Source organism: Prosopis cineraria, unplaced genomic scaffold, assembly GCF_029017545.1.
Source record: "Prosopis cineraria cultivar Desert tree isolate PC_DT_omini unplaced genomic scaffold, ASM2901754v1 PC5, whole genome shotgun sequence".
In the NCBI taxonomy this organism is placed as follows: domain Eukaryota; kingdom Viridiplantae; phylum Streptophyta; class Magnoliopsida; order Fabales; family Fabaceae; genus Prosopis; species Prosopis cineraria.
Window position 1 is genome coordinate 6,253,533 of NW_026555336.1, and position 21,227 is coordinate 6,274,759.

The 21,227-nt window shown below is 26.9% G+C and overlaps 1 pseudogene; it reads right to left on the minus strand.

The window, feature by feature from the left end:
- Positions 1-293: 293 nt before the first annotated feature.
- Positions 294-1,255, minus strand: LOC129310392 (homeobox-leucine zipper protein HAT2-like; annotated as a pseudogene).
- Positions 1,256-21,227: the final 19,972 nt, after the last annotated feature.

Genomic DNA, 21,227 nt, shown 5'->3' on the forward strand with positions numbered 1-21,227 from the left:
TCAAAAGGTCTATAGCCCAGAAAATAAAGTTTCAGAGGTGCCCTTTTTTTTTTTAAGTTCGTTAAAATAAAAATGTTGAATTTCTTTTTTGAGATATATTTGAAAGATTTATTTTTTTGTCGACAGATCTATTTAAGAATAAATCGCACTAAATTAAATTTTGTTCATATCTTTTATAAATATATGCTCTGATGCTCTCCGCAATCTAACGTACCAAAATTATTTATGTAGGTTTGAACTAGTGATCATCAAAAGCCTTATACTTATACATGACTTTTTATATAAACTAACGCCTCACACAATCCGACTATGGCGGACGAGAAAGATGAAATTATTAAACTAACCTTGCTCTTCTGTTCTGGAACCACACCTCCACTTGTCGAGGTCGAAGACCTAGCTGCTTCGCCAACGCCAATTTCTGCTTCTGCAATACAAGATCTTCACCGTTAGAAAACATATTGTGCAAAATAATTCCTCTTCCTGTCTGTTGGTTGCCGAGAAAAATCAAGAAATAGTTCTTGGAAACTTTCTCTCTCTTTTTCCCGGCGACCAAACAGAACGCCGTCGCGTTGCGATCCAGATCCAGAAACAGCAGTAGCAGGATGTACGGTGGCAATTAATGCTTACGGGATTAAGAGTATTGTGCTCTTTGAAGCTCTCTTCGAGAATAGCTGACTGATCTTTGGACAGCCTGAGCTTCTTCCTGGAAGTTTCGTTGTCTTCTTCATCGCTGATTCCTCTAGAATAGGCTCTGTCCGAGTCGTGTTCTTCCCTACTATTGGCTGATGTCTCTCGCTGCTTCGCTTACCGCTCACGCTCGAAATCGTGCTGTTAGGAGACGAAATCCCCGCCTCCTCTTCGCAATCGACCTCCGACGGCAATCGATTCACGTCGATTCCTCCGAGCGACGACCGAGCTTCACCTCTACATGCTTCAGAACAACGATCTGCATTAATTCAATATACCACAACATGATTAGATAAAAGGTTACAGATGTACTATTCCACTGAATTGTGATTGTTTCTGCGGAAAATAATCTAACATGGAGAAGAAGAAAAACCGGATCTGGAAAAATATAGAAGAGAATGGATGAATAGGCACCTGAAGATTTGTCAGGATTTAAAGCGGAGTGAGGGAAGCTCAAGCTTAGATTTAAGCCAAAGTCATGATTTGAAAGCATGGTTTCTGAGACATTATTTGAAGAACTGGGAAGTGAGATTGTGAAGAGGTTTTAAGATTTGAAGAAAAAGGGCAGGGATTATATAGAGAAGGAGAGAGTGACTTGGAAGGGTCAGTCATGATGACACCCAATAATCTCAATCATGGCTTTTGCCTCCAAAAACTTTAATTAATTAATTAATTCTTATTATAATTAATTAATGCAAAACACTTCGTGTTTGTCTGTCCCTCCCCCTCGTTCAAATCCCACATGTTCACCTTTTTTGCCTTGACATTTTTGGTTAACGCAGATCCTTTTTTTCTTCTATTTCTTCTCACACCTTGTTCTGTGGCTACACTGTCTCATTCCAAATCTGTATTTCGAATTTTTCTTTTATGGAAGAAAATCATGTAAAGAATATTTAATAATGTAATGAATCAGTAAGCTTCTAATTCTTGTGAAAAGATATACTTACTTATACTTTAAATAAGATTATCCTATAACTTCATATTTAAATAGTGCTTATATATAAATATTTATAAATATCTATCAACAAAGTTTTAAATTGAAATAAGATTATATCTTACGATCTTATAAATTGTGGGTCAAATTTTTACTAAAAATATCAACATTTGTTATCTCTACAAGTCTTATTCATAACGTTCTTTTTACCTATGAAATATTTATTATTTTTTAAAACTTACCATTTGTAATAATAACTCTGGAGAATGACAATTGAAGAGTCTATAAGTAAATTAATATTTATAAATTTTTAGATTTCAATGTAAAAGGTTCTTAATATTTTTCAAGGGTCCTTGTTTGTACTCTTCCTAATAACTCTATTTCTCTTATTTGGAAAAAGTAATCATTGACTTGGAATGAATGTTAAAAATTTTAAATAGAAGGAATTTTGGACTGGTATGACCATTTTTATAAAAAGTTTACTAATTTATCTTTCATCTTCTTATTTTAACTTTGTCTGATTCAGTTAAAATTGAAAGAGTACACATTAAATAGGGTTGGATATTGTATAATTTTTAATATTATTTTAGTTAGGTGATATTTACTAAATTTTGTTATGCCGAACATGACGTGCACTAAATATTTCATAATTATTTACGAACATGATGATGATTTACCCTCACAAAGATGAAAGATAAGAACCAAAGGAAAAAAAGTAGATGGCAGGGTTTTCCATTCTTAACAAAAGCAATTAAGTTCATGAGAAGTGAGAATTGACAAAAGAGAATTATATATAGGCACCCTGCTGCATTTAAAAAGTAGATAAAAATATCTCAATTTTATAATAATAATAATCACTCTTAACATCTTAATATTCATATTTCTAGAAGTCATGCTTAATTAAAATAAAGAATCTGGGTAGCTTTATATTCTTACTTTATTTATTATTCTTCTGAAAAAAAAATTTATAAAATTTAATTTTATTATTAAAATACTTATATATATATATAAGCACAAACTAGTTAAAACTTACAAAAACTTTATATTACTCCCTTCATACAAAATATGAGGTATTTCAGTTTTTGTTGTGTACTTAATAATTCTTTTAACCTTAAATGAAACACACTATTAGATGAGAACAAATATAAAAATGATATTAATTTTAATATAATTAATAAACTTATTAGAAATGTAATTATATATTAAAATGCTTTATACTACCTCATTCAAATTTATACTTCCTTCATTAAAAAATAAAATATTTTAAATATTTTAAAATTTAATTATTACAATTTTTTTAAGTAATCTTAATAAATAAATTATTTTATATTTATTTTTTAATAAAACACTCTACTAAATATGGATAAATATAAAAAAATGATGTTGATTTAAAAATAAATAATTATTTTATTAAAATAAAATTTAATTAAAAATATTTTACATGTTTTAATAGAGGAAATAAGACATTTAAAAAAATCATGTACACCAATAAAACTTATTAAATGTAATTTATCATTTTTTTTAAAAGTATATAAATTTTTAAAAATATATTTCCTTTAATATTTCATTTATAAAAAATGAAAATAATATTAAAAAATTATTAATAAAATTTTATTTTTATCAAGTTAAATCTCCTAGAAAATGTCTCGTATCGGACGATTCAGTGGGAGGAACATCAATGTGCCTCAAAAATCAAATAGCAGAGTGCAGCGACCCCAATGAAGTGGTGGAATTTATTGTGAAGAAGATGAGGTTGTCTGGTCATGAATGGATCTCGGAAAGCTCCTTCATCATGAAGCCCAGAGGGACACGTGTCATTGTCAGTGGGCTACATCAACGGCTCCCTTCAAAACAGACATGTGCCTCACTGTTTCTTAACAGTGACCGTGGAAAATTACAGTCTCATCACAACTCAACCGAATCTCTCCTTGTTGTTTTTTAAGGGTTAAAAATTAAAATGAATCATTAATTCATTGGACGCAGAAAATCGGGCTCAATCCAATTGGTTAAACTGATAACAGTGTTGAATTAGTCAAATAATCAATCTAATCATACTTGAACAACAATTTAATATCTGATTAGTTTAATAATTATTTTAAATTTTAATATCTTACTTGAAGCTACTCTCTTTAATCCTTATTATAAGACATTATAAATAGAACTAAAAAGAGGTAGTAAAATTATTAACTTTATCTTAAAAAAATAAACTTCTAATTTTACTTATATTTAAATAAAAATTTTAAATTTATATTACATTTTCTTCATAGTTAATAAATTTAAATATAAATAATATTAAAAAATATTTAATTAATATCCTACCACATGCCTTATATATAATAAAGACCAAGGGAGCATGTCCTAGCGCATGCTTTACTAAATACTGTCCCAATAAAAAGATGCCACTTTCACTTGTTCCTTGTTTTATTTTTTTATCTTATTTATAAATTATTTAGTATGTTCACAACAATAAAAAAAATCTTAAAACCTATTAACTCTCTCTAAAAATTAAACAAATTCTTAACTTTATCCCTATTAAATATACATAATTTATAATATATATATATATTTTCTAATATTAATAAAGGGTAATAAAGGAAATTTGAGATAAAAATTTATTAGTGTGGCTTATAAATAAGATAAAAAAAATATTTTCTTTTTACTTTATAAATAAAATTAAAAATAGCGTATTTTGGGTTCTGTTTAGACTTTCAGACCCTCCCCCCAATAATTCAGTCCAACTTTACTAACATAAATAGGATCCAGAAACAGAAAGAAACTACAGGTGTATATATTAGTACCTGATATCCGCTTCATGATCAATTATTTATGTATAGTTATATTCTATCACATTCATGCATGTGTATGTGTGCTCCTATTTAACGTGGCTTCTTTAATTTGCGTTTCCTTTTCTGACGATCTAATCCCCCTTCACGTGGCCCAACATGCTTACAGGTATCCTTCCTCTCTTTTTCTTCTCTTCCCTAACTCCTTTTCTTGCTTTAATAATTCTTTCTTACGTAATTTTCTGTTCCAACAACCCTCAACTTGCTATTTTTTTCAAAAAAAAACATTATTAGTTTTTCCAACCATACCGCCAGGATTTAATTTAGAGAATATTATTCTTGTAATGATGGCAACGTGAAACAAAATCACCAACCCAAATTTTTGTTTTTCTTTTATCAACCCAAAATATTAGTTAATGTCGGCAAAAGTATTATGCATAATAAGTTGTGGGTGTTAGCTGTAGACAAAGGCAAAATTTAAAAAATAAAACCATACTCCCTCTCCCTCCATAAATTTGAATGGAGGGAGTATATAATTTTGTAAAAAAAAATTTAAATTAAAATAAAACCATACTCCTTCTTTATTAAAAAATGTAAGGTATTTTAATTGAATCTCACCCTCAATAAAGTAGCTATCTACTTTTAAACTAACCCTACTTTTTAATTTTTATCCCTACTAAATACTCTATAATAAATATAAAATTATTTATTAATAGAAATATTTTAAAAAAATTATATTTTTAAAGATTAAAATATTTTTAAATATTTAATTCCGTGAAAAACAAGGAGTATTAATTTTGTGATCTCACCGATCACTCACGAGAACCAACATGCCTCCCTGCAATCCACGTGCTGGGCTGTAAGACCCAATATCAGTTCACACGTGGGTCCCGTTCCACGAAGTCGTAGGTGTCATGTTGTCGATCCTTTCACCGACACTTTCCTCTCTACAATCATTTGAACTACTCTCCTTCTTATCTCTTCTCACTCTCTGGCACAGCGCGTATGTTCAACGTCCACAATCCTACCCTCCGTAAACATTACATGATTTAGATCACCCAGCCTGCGGCTTAGATCCACTTCGGTGGCTAGGCTGCGAAGAGAGTGGAAAATGCAATGAAGAGAGGACCATGGAACTTGGGGATTTCCTCGGTCGTGGCCTCCTGTGAATATTCGAACATTAATTGAACGGAACGAAATCTCAAAGCATTACAAAATATTTTAAACAAGAAACCAGCAAATAAGTGTTTGGTTTAACATGTAAGAGAGTTGTATTTTGAGACAGGGCTTAATAATAATAATAATTATTATTATTATTATAATAAATACTATAAACTTAATACTTGTGGACGTTTAAATGTCATACTATATTCATTTTAAATTATAAAGCATTTTTTAAAAAAATTTCTATTTTAAAATATAAGATATTTGGATAGATTAAGATTTTATTAAATATATTAATTTTAATAATACCCTTTTTCTCTCTAATTTTATCCCTTTTTTTCAATATATTAAACAATGAGTAAAAGTTTATATTCTTATTTTGAAAGATAAAGTATTACATGTATTTGGTAAGGTTTATTAGCATGTGAGATTTTATCTAAAAGTGTTTTATAAGTTAGATGAAGGAAGTAATTTTTTAGTAGAACTATGCTTGTTGATAATAAAAAATTATATAATTTAATTTTTTTAATAAATATTTTTATAATTTTAAAAATAAAAATTATATGATGAAGGAAATTTTTAAATGTCATGCTTATTTATAATTTATAAATTTATAATTTTTATATAGCTAATTTTTCCACCAATCTCCTTTCCAAACCTATTTGCACTAACAAGAGCGTAACAAAAAAGCTAGTAATTCATAACATAGGAAATCAAATACCTATTTGTACCAATATGAACAATGTGACAAAAGAGGCTAGTTTCTCATATTGTGGTAAATAAAAATCTGAAAACTATTAAGAGAAACATCCACATTTAATACATGGTTGTGGCTTCAATAAAATTGCCTTTGATGAAATATTTCTTTTGTTTTAAATTATAAGACACTTCAGATAAAATCTCACATACTAATAAAGTTTATTAATATACTATACAACCTTACTCTCTCAAATAAAATATAACTTTTAAAAAATATTATTCATTTAATACTCCATAATAAAAGAATATTGAAAAGAGAGAATATACAAAAAAGTAATATTAGAAATGTATAATTAATAAAACATTATTCTTATCAAAGTATTTTATATTTAAGACGTAAAATTTTTTAAAAATATTTTATAATTTAAGATAGAGGGAGTAATATTTATTGCAATTAAAAGAATACCTATTTGTTATAAATATGCATAAATTACAATTGTAAACTATGATTTAATTAAATAAAATTCAAAACATCTGCATTAATTATTAGTTCACCAGTGTACGAATTAAATTTGATGGTTTGGCTCAGTTTTCTTTTATGAATTGAGTTAGCTCATTTTTCACGCTCTTGTCAAGGCCAATCGGCCGTACGAATAACAGACCTTCAAATTTCAAGATATGACCTTCTTACCCTCAGTGTTTGAGACCGAATTTACAAGGAAGCCCCCCAACTTTAAAATACCGAATGATTTCCAAAGCAATGAACAAATTATTAGATTGCACATCCCACTCATGCATTCTCTAGACAACTTCCGTGTTATCTAAGACTTGTAGTGTTCTCAATTATTCACCACTTCTAATCCAACTTCCATCATTTTGTCCTTTTGTTTTTTTTTTCTTTTCCCATTAAATGCCATCATAAAACTCACTCCTACATTTCACAAACAATCGAGACTTATTGAAATTTTAAAAATAGTTAACCAATCATAAGGTTTTGTTTAGTTAATAAACTATATTGGAAAGTTTAAAGAGTATGTAGCTTAAATTAAATTTAATGTTGAAAAGATTAGCTAACTTTATTTGATAACCTATGTCATCCGGTATAAATAGTAGAGAGATAATTTTTTAAAATTTTATTTATAAGTTTTCTATTTTATGTTATTAAAACATATATGTTTAATACAAGTAAACTTACAAATTTATTAAATTTTGAGACAAGTTAATAATGAATTTTAAATTTTTTTTATTTTTGATAAAATATATAAAAATAATTTATAAATATGGCCCAAGGAGCATCTCAAACCAAACATTATGTTTAGAAAATGCCATGTGTTTAGAACTAGGTAAAGCACTTATTGTAATAACGAATACTTCTTTTAATTTTATTTTGAAAAAAATATACCTTTTAATCTTACACTTTGTTTGCATTTTATTATAGGTTTTTATACTTTTTTTTTATTTTTTAAGTTCCTATACTTTTATTTTTTAATATTTTAAGTCTCTAAATGAACAAAGTATGAGGACTTTGGATGAACGTAAAATACCAAAAATGAAAATGTAGGGACCCAAAACATGAAAAAATCCAGGGATCTATAGTAAAATAGGAGCAAAGTGTAGGGATCAAAATGTATGTTTTTCCTTTTATTTAAAATTCATTTCTAATATTTTTACCTAAACAAAAAAACTTTAAACTTCATTAACTCTATCTAAAGATTCAATAAGTTTTCAACTTTACCCACTATCAGAAAAATGCAAAAGCGAGGGAATCTAGCGAGAAAATTTTCATTTCTCTCTAGAATACTAAATTAGTGAGAGATGTTATTTTATAGCTCAACTTAAAATTGGTGAGGAAAATAGTGAGAAACTGTTGATCCTTCTCTAAAATGAGAGAATTAACAAGAGACTATTAATTTCTCTCTAAAATAAGATAATTAGTAAGGGATTCTATGTATAAATATTTTTAACATGCTCCCTCTATTTAAAAATGTTAAATATTTTTAACCAAATTTTACCTCCCAATAAAGTAGTTACCTGCTTTCAAACTAATCCTATTTTTTCATATTTACCCCTATTAAACACCCTACAATAAATATAAAGTCATTCATCAATAGGGGCACTTTTTAAAAAAAGACAATGATTACGTCTCAAAAAACTAAAAATGCCTTACACTTTTTAACATCCAACTCCTCAAAAAAATGCCTTATATTTTTGAACGAAGGGAGTATGAATAATTGAAAATAAAATTTAACATGTATATATTTGAGTATTTTTATAATATATTATTTGATATATTTATGTAGTTAAATAATGTATATTTAATTTTTCATATAATGACCACCAGTGCCTTTCAGTTCAACATGATAAAAAAGAAAAGTATAAGGCTTAGAAAGTATGAGGTCAAAGGTTTAAATTTTGACTTTAGCATAAATATAATGAATATGTGACATGACAAGAAGCAAGTGACATGGCACAAGGTGGACAATGATATATCATGAATTATCGCACATGTGACAGGTAATAGGGTACGAGATAGTAGTTGATATAGCGATTGATGAGGCATAAGATTGTTAGTGACTTGTTATAAGTTGACGCACACATGACAGGTGATTAGGCATCATCATTTTTAAATATATACATATTTAGCAAGGGATTAGTAAGAGATTAATTTCTCACTAAAGTTATTAAATTTTAGCAGTATTAGCAAGAAATTAAAGAGGGATGTGGCCTTTGGTAAAAATTAGTGAGAGACTGAATTATTCATTAAATCTTTCACTAATTAGCGAGAGAAATACAATTACTCGTTAAATTTAGCAACTCCTTTTTTAGCAATGAATTTAACGAGGAACGAAATCTCTCATTAAAACGTAATTTAGCAAGAAAAAATAATATTTACCTAAAGATTTGTTCCTTACTAAAATTTATTTTTTATTAATAATCTCTATTAAATATGCATATTTTAAAAATAAAATATTTTATTATTTAATAATCTTATCAAGATTTAATAGAAATAATAAAATAATAAAGATAAAGATAAATAATAATTGAGTTGCCCATATGTGTGATCAAATCAAATACTTTACTTTTTACATCCTATAAATCGATTCAGAAGAATATAGAAGTCCACGTATAATGAGAGTCTAGTTTGTTTTGTCGTTTGTTTCGTTTTTATAAGAAAGTTATTGCACCGAAGGATCCAAGGTTGGAATTATGTTAAAATTGAATGATCGATATGAATGAAGAAAAGAAATGGAAGGAATGGAGTGGTTAATAATTAATTGCACCTGGGGAAGCAAAGCTCTAGGGAGACAAGATGTCGGGTGATGATTACGAGTGTCCCCAAGAGTGCGTGGTGTTGGCCCCACATGCTCCCCAATAATGGCCCACTTTCCCTCATCTGCTTATCCTGCTCCTTTTAAATAATCTTTTTTCAGCGCCCTTATTATCGGAGCTTCACTAGTGAAGTAGGTCGGTGCGAACTGGCCAATGACCCGACAAGCCCGGCCAGGCCTTGACCAAACCATTTTAGCCACCTACCCCGTTGGGGCATTGTCAACAATCAAATTAGGATTGATAGTGTAAATTGAGCCTATTGGACTATCCTTTTTATTTTTATATATAAAATATTTTTAAAAAAATTTATTTTATTTTTAAATATGAAAAATGCTAATAATATTTTTAAATAATTAAATAATTTTTTTATTTTAAAAAATAAAATAAATTATTAATTATATATTTTTTCTACCACTATCATGATATTAATTATAATATTAGTAAGGGTAAAGCTATAAAATTATTATATTTTTATATAAGTTTAATTAAATAATAAATTTTTATTGATATGCGAGGTTCAATTAAAAACACTTTATACATAGGGAGTATAACTCATTAAAGAATGATAGATTCGGTTGCATATTCTAACTTGTTTAGATACTCAATTTTTATTGACTTGTTTCTCCTCATACTCTATTATCCAACTCTGCCATTGATTAACTTACCAACCTATCTCTGGCAAGTTGGGTCAAAAAGATTCTAACTTGCCAAGAAATGAGCTTTTTTAGCCTATAATTCATAAGCTAACTCGTTTTCTCCACTCCAATTATAAAATCCAATTGTAATTATTATTATTATTATAAAATTAGTTTTATATAAAATGTATTTTAATTTTTAAATGATAATAATTACATATTTTTATAGATAAAATATTTTTTAGGTGGGCTAATTAAACCTGTCAGAACAATGAAAAACCAAGTTAGTCTAAACTGTATATGAAGCTAAGCAACAGCATGGTGTAATGTTCAGTCTATGTGCACCTTGAGGGGTAATATATTACACAATTCAAAACATATGTGTAAAATCATATGTTAGTCCAGGTGAAAATTCAAACATCAAATCCTATAAAATTGTTTAAATACACCGAGCAAAGTTATTACCCAATAGCATTCCTTCCCGGCCTAAATGCATGAGTTAGTTAAGTAATTTACATATATAAAAGATAGATAAGTTAATTATTTGTAAGAAAAGTTGCGTTATTTTATCAAGAATACCCTTCCTTTCAATCACACACATACACACTATTAGTTGCATCAATTAGGTAGTTTTATAATATAATAATAATAATAATAATAATAATAATATAATAATAATAATAAATGAAGGAGATAAGGGAAGTTAAGATCTTAATTATATGCTTAAGACCAAAACAATTTCCTTTAACTAGTCCATATACTTGAAAACAGAGAGAGTATTAGATGCCACATAAACATATGTTAAGAAAAACATGTTTGTTCATTCCACTAAAAAATAATTATTATTTAGATGTTTTTGTTTGTTTCAAAATAAGTATTAATTTATATTTCTATAATAAATTATTAATTGTTAGTAATTTGTTAGATTGTATAATTAAATATACATAATTTGTTGTTAAAATATTATCTTTAATATTAATTGATATTGATATTTGCATCGGTATTATTATCAAATCTCTTATAGTTTTACTTTGAGTTTAAGAAACCATTTCTAGTGTTTTTCCGTGGACAAGTAATTTGCATCATTATTTAGACAAAACAAAATCTGATGGACAACAAAATTTCATACATCACAAACTTCAATTATTGATTTCCATGTTTTTGTTTTCTTGGACATCCTTTCTGCTTCTGCCTCTCTTCTCTACCATCTCTCCATGTGACTTTCCACCTAATTAGGTCTCCTCACACGCCATTTTCACGTTGTGACCCATCAATATTAATTATACACCCAAATTTATTATCCATCCAAATATTGAATTTGTCAGTCTCATGTAATTTTCAAAACCAAATGCATGCATTACAAGCACTCCTCATAAATTCACCGATCCTAATTTTTTTTTTTCCTTTTTTTTATCAAATATACTTTCTCATAAAATGAAAATGAAAGGTTCAAACATGTTCGGTGTCATTCTTGTTAGGTTAAAATAGCTATCAAGTATCAGTCCCTTATAACTCAAAAAAAGCACTCATAATTGGTAGCATGATTTGAACTCCACACTATTTATGGGATATGAGTTATATTCTCATTAATCGGACTAATATGATCAAAATCTTCCCTACTCAAACATGTTTAATAAAACTTCAGATTATGTTTGGATAACTATTAAATTAAGATTTTGTTAGTTCAAATTGAGAATTGGAATCTTAAAGTAAGATTGAGGTAAAATTTTATGTTTGAATAAAAATTGGGCTAAAATAGCTCTTGTATTCAAAATGAAGGTTGGTGTGGAAGAAATTTTTCTTTTTTTCTTTTTTACTTTATCACCTGATATTCTGAAAAACTTAAAATAGAACTATCATTCATTTAAATTAATTTGAGTCCCCACTTTGTACAACTATTAGTATCAATAATAGCTTAAAAAATGCTTCTGACATTTTTACTCAATACAACTTTTTATTAATTTTACTTCAACTTTACTTCACAAAATTCAGTTTATAAAAATTTGCTTCATAATCCAAATACACATTCAATAAAGGTAAAAAAATTCAACTTAACCAGATAATTATGGGCCCATCAACCAAAATCAACACAACAACCATCTACATTAAATACTAATAATTCTTTTTTTTTATAAATATTTTCCAAGCATGGGTTCGTACATAATTCTTGCGCGTGTGATTCCCACGTGAAATCCCCTCATTATATGTTTGATCTTTTATTACATGCTCTATCAAAGGAGGGGCAAAATTACTGTGTTGCCCCTTTTGTCGTTCAATGATTTATATATATTGGTGCAAATAATTTTTTTTGTCCAGTATATTGGTACAAATAATGTAGACACCCTGATCACACAAGATTGTGCAAACAGAATAAATTCTAGATTCAAATCATATTTATTAATTTCATTATCAACCATAATGATATTGTCCACGAAATTAGTATCCGCGCAAATTGGCTTAGACCAATCAATTTATTACAATGCAAGTTGTCAACTCACACTTTCACTATTATTCGTCGCCAATGTCCAATATGGTGTCCTTTTTCCAAAGGAATAATCATCAAAAAGTTGTAATCTAGTCAGCTTGATTAATCTACAACTATACATATCTATAAACATCAATTACAATGATGTAGAATTAATTAATTAATTAATTAAGTTTCTACTATTATTATTATTATTAACGAGATGCTTATATTCCATTTCAAAGCTGACCATTATATATTATCACGTCAATGGCGCCTTGCTTCCTAAGAACCATCAGTTACTCGATTCCCAACTTTTTTAAAATAAAACACCAAGAGTGATTTTCTTAAATATTTAAATATGAATTTGTCACCTATACCAAATATCATCTAATTGCATTAAATTAAAAGAAAAATATAATAAAGAATATTTAACTAATATGAATTGGCAAAAGTGATATAATAAAGAATATTTCCTTCGTTCAAAAAATATAAGGCATTTTTAATTAAATTTTATACTCTAAAAAAGTAATTAGTTACTTTTTAATTAATCCTATTTTTTTATATTTACTCATACTAAACACCCTACAATAAATAAAAAGTTATTATTAATAGAGACACTTTTTTAAAAAAGGTAATAATTACACTTCAAAAAATTTAAAATATTTTATATTTTTAACATTTAATTTTTTAAAAAATATTTAATATTTTTAAATGGAGAGAGTATGTAAAAATAAATTAGTGAAGTGTCGTGAATTTTACCGGCACGTGTAATCTTACACACACACACATATAACGTGACTTTGTCTGTAAATTAAAAAAAAAAGAAGAATTGAATGAAAGTTAAAAGATGAAGCGAGCACAAAACAAAACATGATGCGGCGGTGTGTGGGGAGCGTGGAGACCAAAACCAATGGGCGTTGGACAGCAAAGCACACGTGTCAATGTCTATCCCACTTGCAATTTCGGTCAAACTTGTTCTTTGACCAATATTCCAGTCAAACTTACTTTCTCTTTCCATGCTGCATCTGTATCACGGTCACGTTCCTATATCATTTGATAAATTTTACCCCATATATGGATGTTTTTTTTTTTTTTTTAAATGTGTTATGTCATTTTTCAAAAATGAAGACAAACAAATGTATGTAAAACTAAATCATATCATCATATGAACAGATCAATGGGACATAGAGAAAGAATAAATTTCACGCTTTTTTTTATATATGCTTTCTCCAATCTCTTTTAAAAATCGCTTCTACTATATTTTATGGGAATAAAGGAAAACTTTCAAATTGATTAACTACGTCTAAATATTAAATATTTTTAATTTTTTCCATTTTAAATATATTCTTAAAAGGTTTCTTATTTTCCTGTAACAATAAAATGAGAAAATTGTAATAAATAATTAATGTGATGCCTTATAAGAAAAAGACAACAAGAGCCCTTTTTCAAGTGCATGCTTTAGAGGGAGTATAAAAAACAAGAAGAACGAAGTGCTATCTTAAAGTTTTTTTGATCTTATCATAACCTATTAACAATTTGATATGATATGTATTAAATGATTAAATTAAAATTACTTAATGCATTCAAATTTCAAGATTATCTTTAACAAAGTCCATTAATTACAAGGTGTTGCTCAATTTGTTAGAATGTTAATTTTTCCTTCCATTTTTAATTATAAAGAAAAGTTAACTAATTTCACAGTTCTTAAAGGGTGACAATTGATTTTTTCCAATAAAAAAGGAGTGATAATTGATGCACTTATGAAAAAAATGTGCGACTTCTCAATTAAATATGCCAACAAGTTATTCCAATCAAGTTTGGTTAAGGCTAAAAAGATTTAACTACTTATATATATATATATATATATATATATTTAATTCTATATTTTAAATTAAGTAGGACTTTAAAATTTTATCATATAGTAATTACTATCGGAATTTGTTATGAAATATTAAAGTAAATGATATTTGAATACAAAAAAAATCATATTTAGAAAAAAAAAATTGTTGTAATAAAATTCCTCCCGGGAGGATCATCACATGGAAAGAATAAAATGTATACTCCTCTAATCATATTTATAAAATAAAGAGATAATAATTTGTGATTATATTCATAAATCATATCATTAATTTTTTTATCATGATTTTCACTCTTACCTTCCATTAAATATTGACAAGAGAAAATACTATCTTTAATTTCTATTATAAAGAATGTCTAACTACCTTATTGAAACTAATGACATGTGGTTAAATTATTAATTTTACTTAAAAATAGAATGCACTTCTAAATTCACCCCAGTTTAAACAATTTTTTTAAAATTTTTATTAAATTTTATTTCATAAATAATGCATTTAAATATGAATAATATTAAAAAAACATAATTAATACCACATCAAATGTTTTATATTAAAGAATGAAAAAATCCTTCCAAAATGTGTCATATAATAAAAACTGGAATAAGTATATTATTAATGTATATATATATTTAATAAGAATAAAATTAAATATTTGATAAATTTTTAGATAAAGTAAATAAATTTTAAAATTTTTGTTGATTCTACTAAAACATATTAAAAATCACATATAAACACCATTAAAGTAATACAAATACTACCTGGGTGCGGAATGGCTAATAATGAAAGTAAAGTAAACATTAATGTGTTTGGACCGAACGCGAAAAGGAGTCCAACGCGATCTGGCCACGTGACCGGCTGAGCTGGTTCCCATGTGATTGTGAACTGATTAAAGGCTAAACCCATCACTTAATATCAATATCCTTTCACTAATCCTTCACTTCTTCTTGGATTGCACGTGTGCGTCATTTACCGACTTTAAATCGGAATCTAACATCTTTTTTTTTTTAATAATTATAATTATTTTTAAAATTTAGAATTAGTGTCACATTTTAATTCATAACTTGTTTTAAATTTTATATTTAAATATTTGACTATCAATATTTAAAATTTTACTATTTTCAGAGAATTATACTTCAACTATGTATATTTTTTTTAAAAAAATGATGATATTTTTTGAAATTTTTTTTGTTAAAATTAAATTCTTGAGGTTGCTGAACACCCAAGCATGTTAGAGTTGGAAAAGCTGGATTAAAATAACGAGGAGGGAAGTAGCCCATGTTGTGTTCAATGATTAATATTATGATTACCTCTGGCTTGCAAAATTAAAAATTTAAAAAAAAACTCAATCATTTGGATTCTTTAAATTATGAAAGCCTTGGAATGGCAATTATACTGAAGCACAAAATAATTATTATTATAATTAACATTTAATAAAAAAGAATTATCAGAGATTTATTTTAGGTATATAAAAAAAAAATGTGTAGTGAAGGAATCTCAGTGCAGTGCAGGTCTGGGTGTCCCCTACTTTCCAGATTCAGTGAGCAATTCTTGGTTGGGGCTCTTAAAATAACTTGCCTGAATTATTATAATCAATCAGGTTGTTTCATTCCTTTATATCAATTTTCTTGTTTATGATCTACCATATCCAATCATGTTTAGATTCTTCAAATCAAATTTAATCGTTCATATTTTATTTTAGTATATTTTTCTATTTTCAATTGCGTATGATTCAGATTACAAATATCAATTGTGAATTAAAAAACAATAATGATTGAAAAGGAAATATATTATATTCTTAATCAAAATTCCCCATAATAATTTTGTGTAATTTAAGAGAAATCCACAACCATAATAATGAGACCCCTATCCGGGGTTGCTACTACTTCTACTTTTTATTTTATAAGACATTTTTAGAGATGGTTAAATGTTTCAAAATATAAAACATTTTGAAAAAACAAGGTTTCTTTAATTATAATTTTTAAATATTATTTCTCATTATTTCACTCCTAAAATAAATTTCTCTCTGTTTTTTGTCGTTGTTTCCAATATCATTTTTTCATACTCTCTTTTATTAATGAAGGGAACTCTTAAAAATTTATAGAAAAATTAAAATTGTAAATGTAAACTTTATTTAATTAATTTTATAGGTATGTGTAATTTTGACAAAAAATGCCTTATAAATTAGAAGAGAGGAAGGAAGTATCATATTTTTCTCACTATAGATACGTGCGTGTACAGATTATAAAACTAAGGATTTTTGCTTTTGCTTTTGAATTTTTTTTTTTAAATTTGCCTGTGTTTCTTTAAGAGCAATAATACGAGGAGGGTTGTTTATCACATAAAATCTCAGAACTTGCCAAATGCTATGCTTAGCCAATCAATCCGCACACATACATTACCTTTTCTAAAGGCGTGGCGGGTTTGAAATAAAATGGGACTTTTTTTCCCTTTTTTTTTTTTGATCATCGGAGCTTTGGGATTTTTTTTGTCTTTTTTCCACCACACCACACTAGATTAAGAAATTAAAAAATAGGCTAAAGTATACTTAATCATTTTATTTTATATAAAGTTTTATTTTGATTCCTTAATTTTATAAAGTATTTTTTTAATTCTTTATATTTAACATTATTACTCTCATCATCAAAAATTTATACATTATACTTTTAAATATTGACAAAATATTTTCAAATATTAACATGTTAAATTTAATTTTTTTAGAAAAACTATGATTGATAAAAAATAATTATTTAAAATTAACAATGTTAGGATATCAGAGGACAATTTTTTTTTAAAATTAAAAGATTAAATTAAAATTTTATATAAAATTAAACGAGTAATAGTATATTTTAACTTAAAATAATTGAAATTTGGGCCAGCTTTTTACTAGAGAATATTAATTGGCATGGTGCTTATTATGAAATCCTTTCAACATTGTAATTTGATATCTACTCAGGTTTGACCCCTGGCCCGGCCAGATACAAGCCCATGACTCAGTTTCCGGGCCAGCCTTAAACGTTTTTTGCAAAGAATGGTCCTGCTTTGAAGTCCCGGCTTTATATAATGGGTCTTGACCCAATTTATTTAGCACATAATGGGCTTAGGTTGGTAAAAAGCCCTGATTGAAAAGGCCCGTAAGAGGCCCATCAAGAATGAAAAGTCAACAACAGGTTCTGATCCACTAGGGGCCCGTTTCTATCACTCACAAGTTACAAGGGTCCATTTGGTTGGAACCTAACAGGCCCGAATTGGATTAAAAGCAGTCATTGTGTTTTTTGTTTTTTGTTTTTTGTTACAGTAGTCATTGTCATTTGATTGTGTGGGTATGTGTGTGCGTGGAGGGGTAAGGGAAATTGATGTAAGTTTTTGTGATTCCATCAAATTGAAATTGGCCACAATTAAATCCATGAAATTAGCTTTTTTTAATGTACAGAAAATGAAAATTTTAGTTTATACATTAGATTAATTTGAGAGTCAATTTGTTTTTGAAAACTTAAAGGACTATAATAATATAAAAAAATATAAGGGACCATATCTATAAAAATTAAACTTGAGAAATTAAATTAATAAATAAGATAAACTTAAGGGATTGAAAGTTTCATTATCACTATACTTTATTTTTCAATTAAATATATGTTTTAATTAAATGGTCCGCCAAAAGTCTAAAAGGTCTTAAATAATTAAATTTAAAATAAAATCAATTAAATTTTTTGATATCATAAAATATTCAAACATTTGTATCTTATAGATATTTATGTTTTTTAAAATAAAATTTTACGGTTGAATAATTATTTTAACGTAAACATTATTAGGTAAAATTGAAGTGTTGTTATATTATGAAAGACAGGAAAAGATCGCAAGGGGAGAATGAATGATTTGTAAGATAAGATAATAGAGTTGAAAAATCTTCGAGAAAATTAAAATAAAAAACAATTGAGCAACTCAGGGCCTGTTTGCTTTTTGTTATTATTTTTTGTTTTTAAAAACTGTTTTATAATATAACTTTTAATTTTTTAAAAAACAAAATAAAATGAAAATCTGTTTCTTTATGTCAATTAAAAAATAGTTTTAAAATTAAAAAATGAATTGATAGTGATGGTTATAAACAGTTAATGGTGGTGATTGATAATAAAAATTAATCAAAGTAACTATAATTTTTTAATAATCAGATAGTGTATTTGAAAAATAAAAAATAAAATAAAAATAACTTAAAGTTGTTTCTATTTTTTATAAAAAATTAAAATAGTTTTAAAAAAAAACACTTACTCAAACAAATTTTTAAAATTTTCTGTTTTAAAAAACAAAAAATAATTTTTAAACAATTAAGATAAGATAATAGAGTTGAAAAACCTTGGATAAAATTAAAATGAAAAAATAATTGAACAAGTTATCTCTTTTTCCTGATCATGGCTTGTGAAGCGGAACTCATTTCTTTTGACGAAGTGGAAAAGATGGGTTTAGAAGATGAGGGTATTCAAAATTTAAATTCAGTGGAAAACGAATAAGAATGAAGCATCTCTTTAGAATACATCAACTATTTGTATCTTATAGATATTTTATGTTTTATAAAATAATATTTTATAGGGGTGAATAATTATTTTAACCTAAATATATTTTATATAACTATATTTGATATTAAATATTATTACGAAAGAAAGGAGAAGATCACAAGGGGAGAAGGAATGATTTGAAAAATAAGTGAATTGATTAAAATATAAAACAATTGAGCAAGTAACCGTCTCTCATTGTTCGCTTGTGAAGCAGAATTCATTTCTTTCAATGAAGTAGAGAATGAGAGTATTCAAAATTCAAAATTCAAGGGAGAACGAATGAGAATGAAACAACTCTTCAAAATATGAAAATATTATGAAGTGACTATGACTATATGATTTACTGTGGATTGCATGCAAGCATTTAGATTCTACTCTAAAAGTCTCTTTCAGTAAAATCATAAAATATATTTTTTAAGTGTTAATTTTTTTTATGACTTTTGTATTGTGCTCTGCATTATTAGTTCTATTGGAAGAACTGAAGCTGGAAAAAAAAAATTAGTTGAAGATTCTTAACATTTATATTTATTTTTAGATTAAAATTATTATGAAAATTTAAAAAGTATAATCTAAAATAAATACAGTAAAAATTTCATTCAAATACAGTAATAGTAATTCTTTTAAAAATTAATAATAAATTCATTAAATCTAATAATAAAGTATAAACCGCTATTTTAGTTAATGACAACGAATTGAATGGAATGTTGTGATAAGGAAGCAAACAAAATGGAATGTTTATTATTACACATATTTTTTGTAAGGAGTCAATTAAGCACATCACTATGCCCAAGGTTGAACATGTGACTATTCTCACAAAAATAAAGGGCTGTATCATTTATGTGACTATCCCTGATTTTGATTTGATGAGCTATGCTATAAAATGTTAAGAAATGAAGGGTGTATATTATTACTTAATAATTAAAGTTAACTTATTTTATACAAGGGGCTTTAGCAAATTTAGCTAACATTATATGGCTAAATAAAACTAATAACCCACCCTTTTCTAAATTAAGATAATGGCCTTCTAGTTTATTTTTGATCCAAAAGATGGAACTACCCTTAAATATCACAATACCCTAATTCCCCTTTTTCACATTGGTTTCGCTTTCACCCACCCGAAGATGTGGAGACAACACTGCACTCTTGATCACGATGGTGAAGAAACTGATAGTAGACAATAAAACAACTCATACCAATAGACAAATGAAGTTAGAGATTCAGCCAAGAGACTACACAAACATAAGGTGAGGCAAATTGGAAGCCACAAATTTAAGTTGAAAAATCACGAATGCAAGGTGAAGAAGTTCAAAATTGCAGCTTCTACACAAGCCACGCTAAAGTTGCAGATTCAGGGTGAGGAAGTCTGGTTAGACTCTGTTACAAAAGCTAGAGTTTAAGTGAGGATTTCTTGAGATTTTGTTTGATCTGTTTTAGGCAAATAATTATGTGTTTTTCATGTTATTAATTTACGATACTATATCATTGATATATGACTATATATCAATTATAAATAAGTTTATGTTGGATTATTTAATTATGTTGATCTACAATACTATATCAGTGATATACTATTATATATCACTAATATACAAATCACATTAGTGAAAACTTATCAATTTATATAGCATTGATATACAGTTATATATCAATGATATAGTAACAAAGATTAATAATGGAGTTTTCTTTTCAATATCTAATGTCCTTTTCATAATATCTGGAAAAAGCAAAAAAGGGAGAGAGAGGAAAAGGTTTACGGTGAAGATGATGATCCAAAAAAAAAGTAGATAAAAAATTTTAATGAATAAAAGCATTGTATGAGAGATGAATATGATGATTTAGGAAAATCAGATTCAAAAATCTGATGAAAAAAATATTTAGAGATGATAAATTAGAGAGGGAGCACGCACAATACGATTTTTGATGATAAAAATAAAAATTCAATTAGTTAAAGATTATTTAAATCAAGTATATTCTAGTTTAATAATAAATTTATTCTGAGGATAAAAAAAAACACATTTAATTGATTCTATGAATGAGTTATATTCTAAAATATTTAAAAACCTCATCTATAATTTATGAGAGTTGTATTTTTTGATGCCATTGAGCTAATTTTCTCTTTATACAA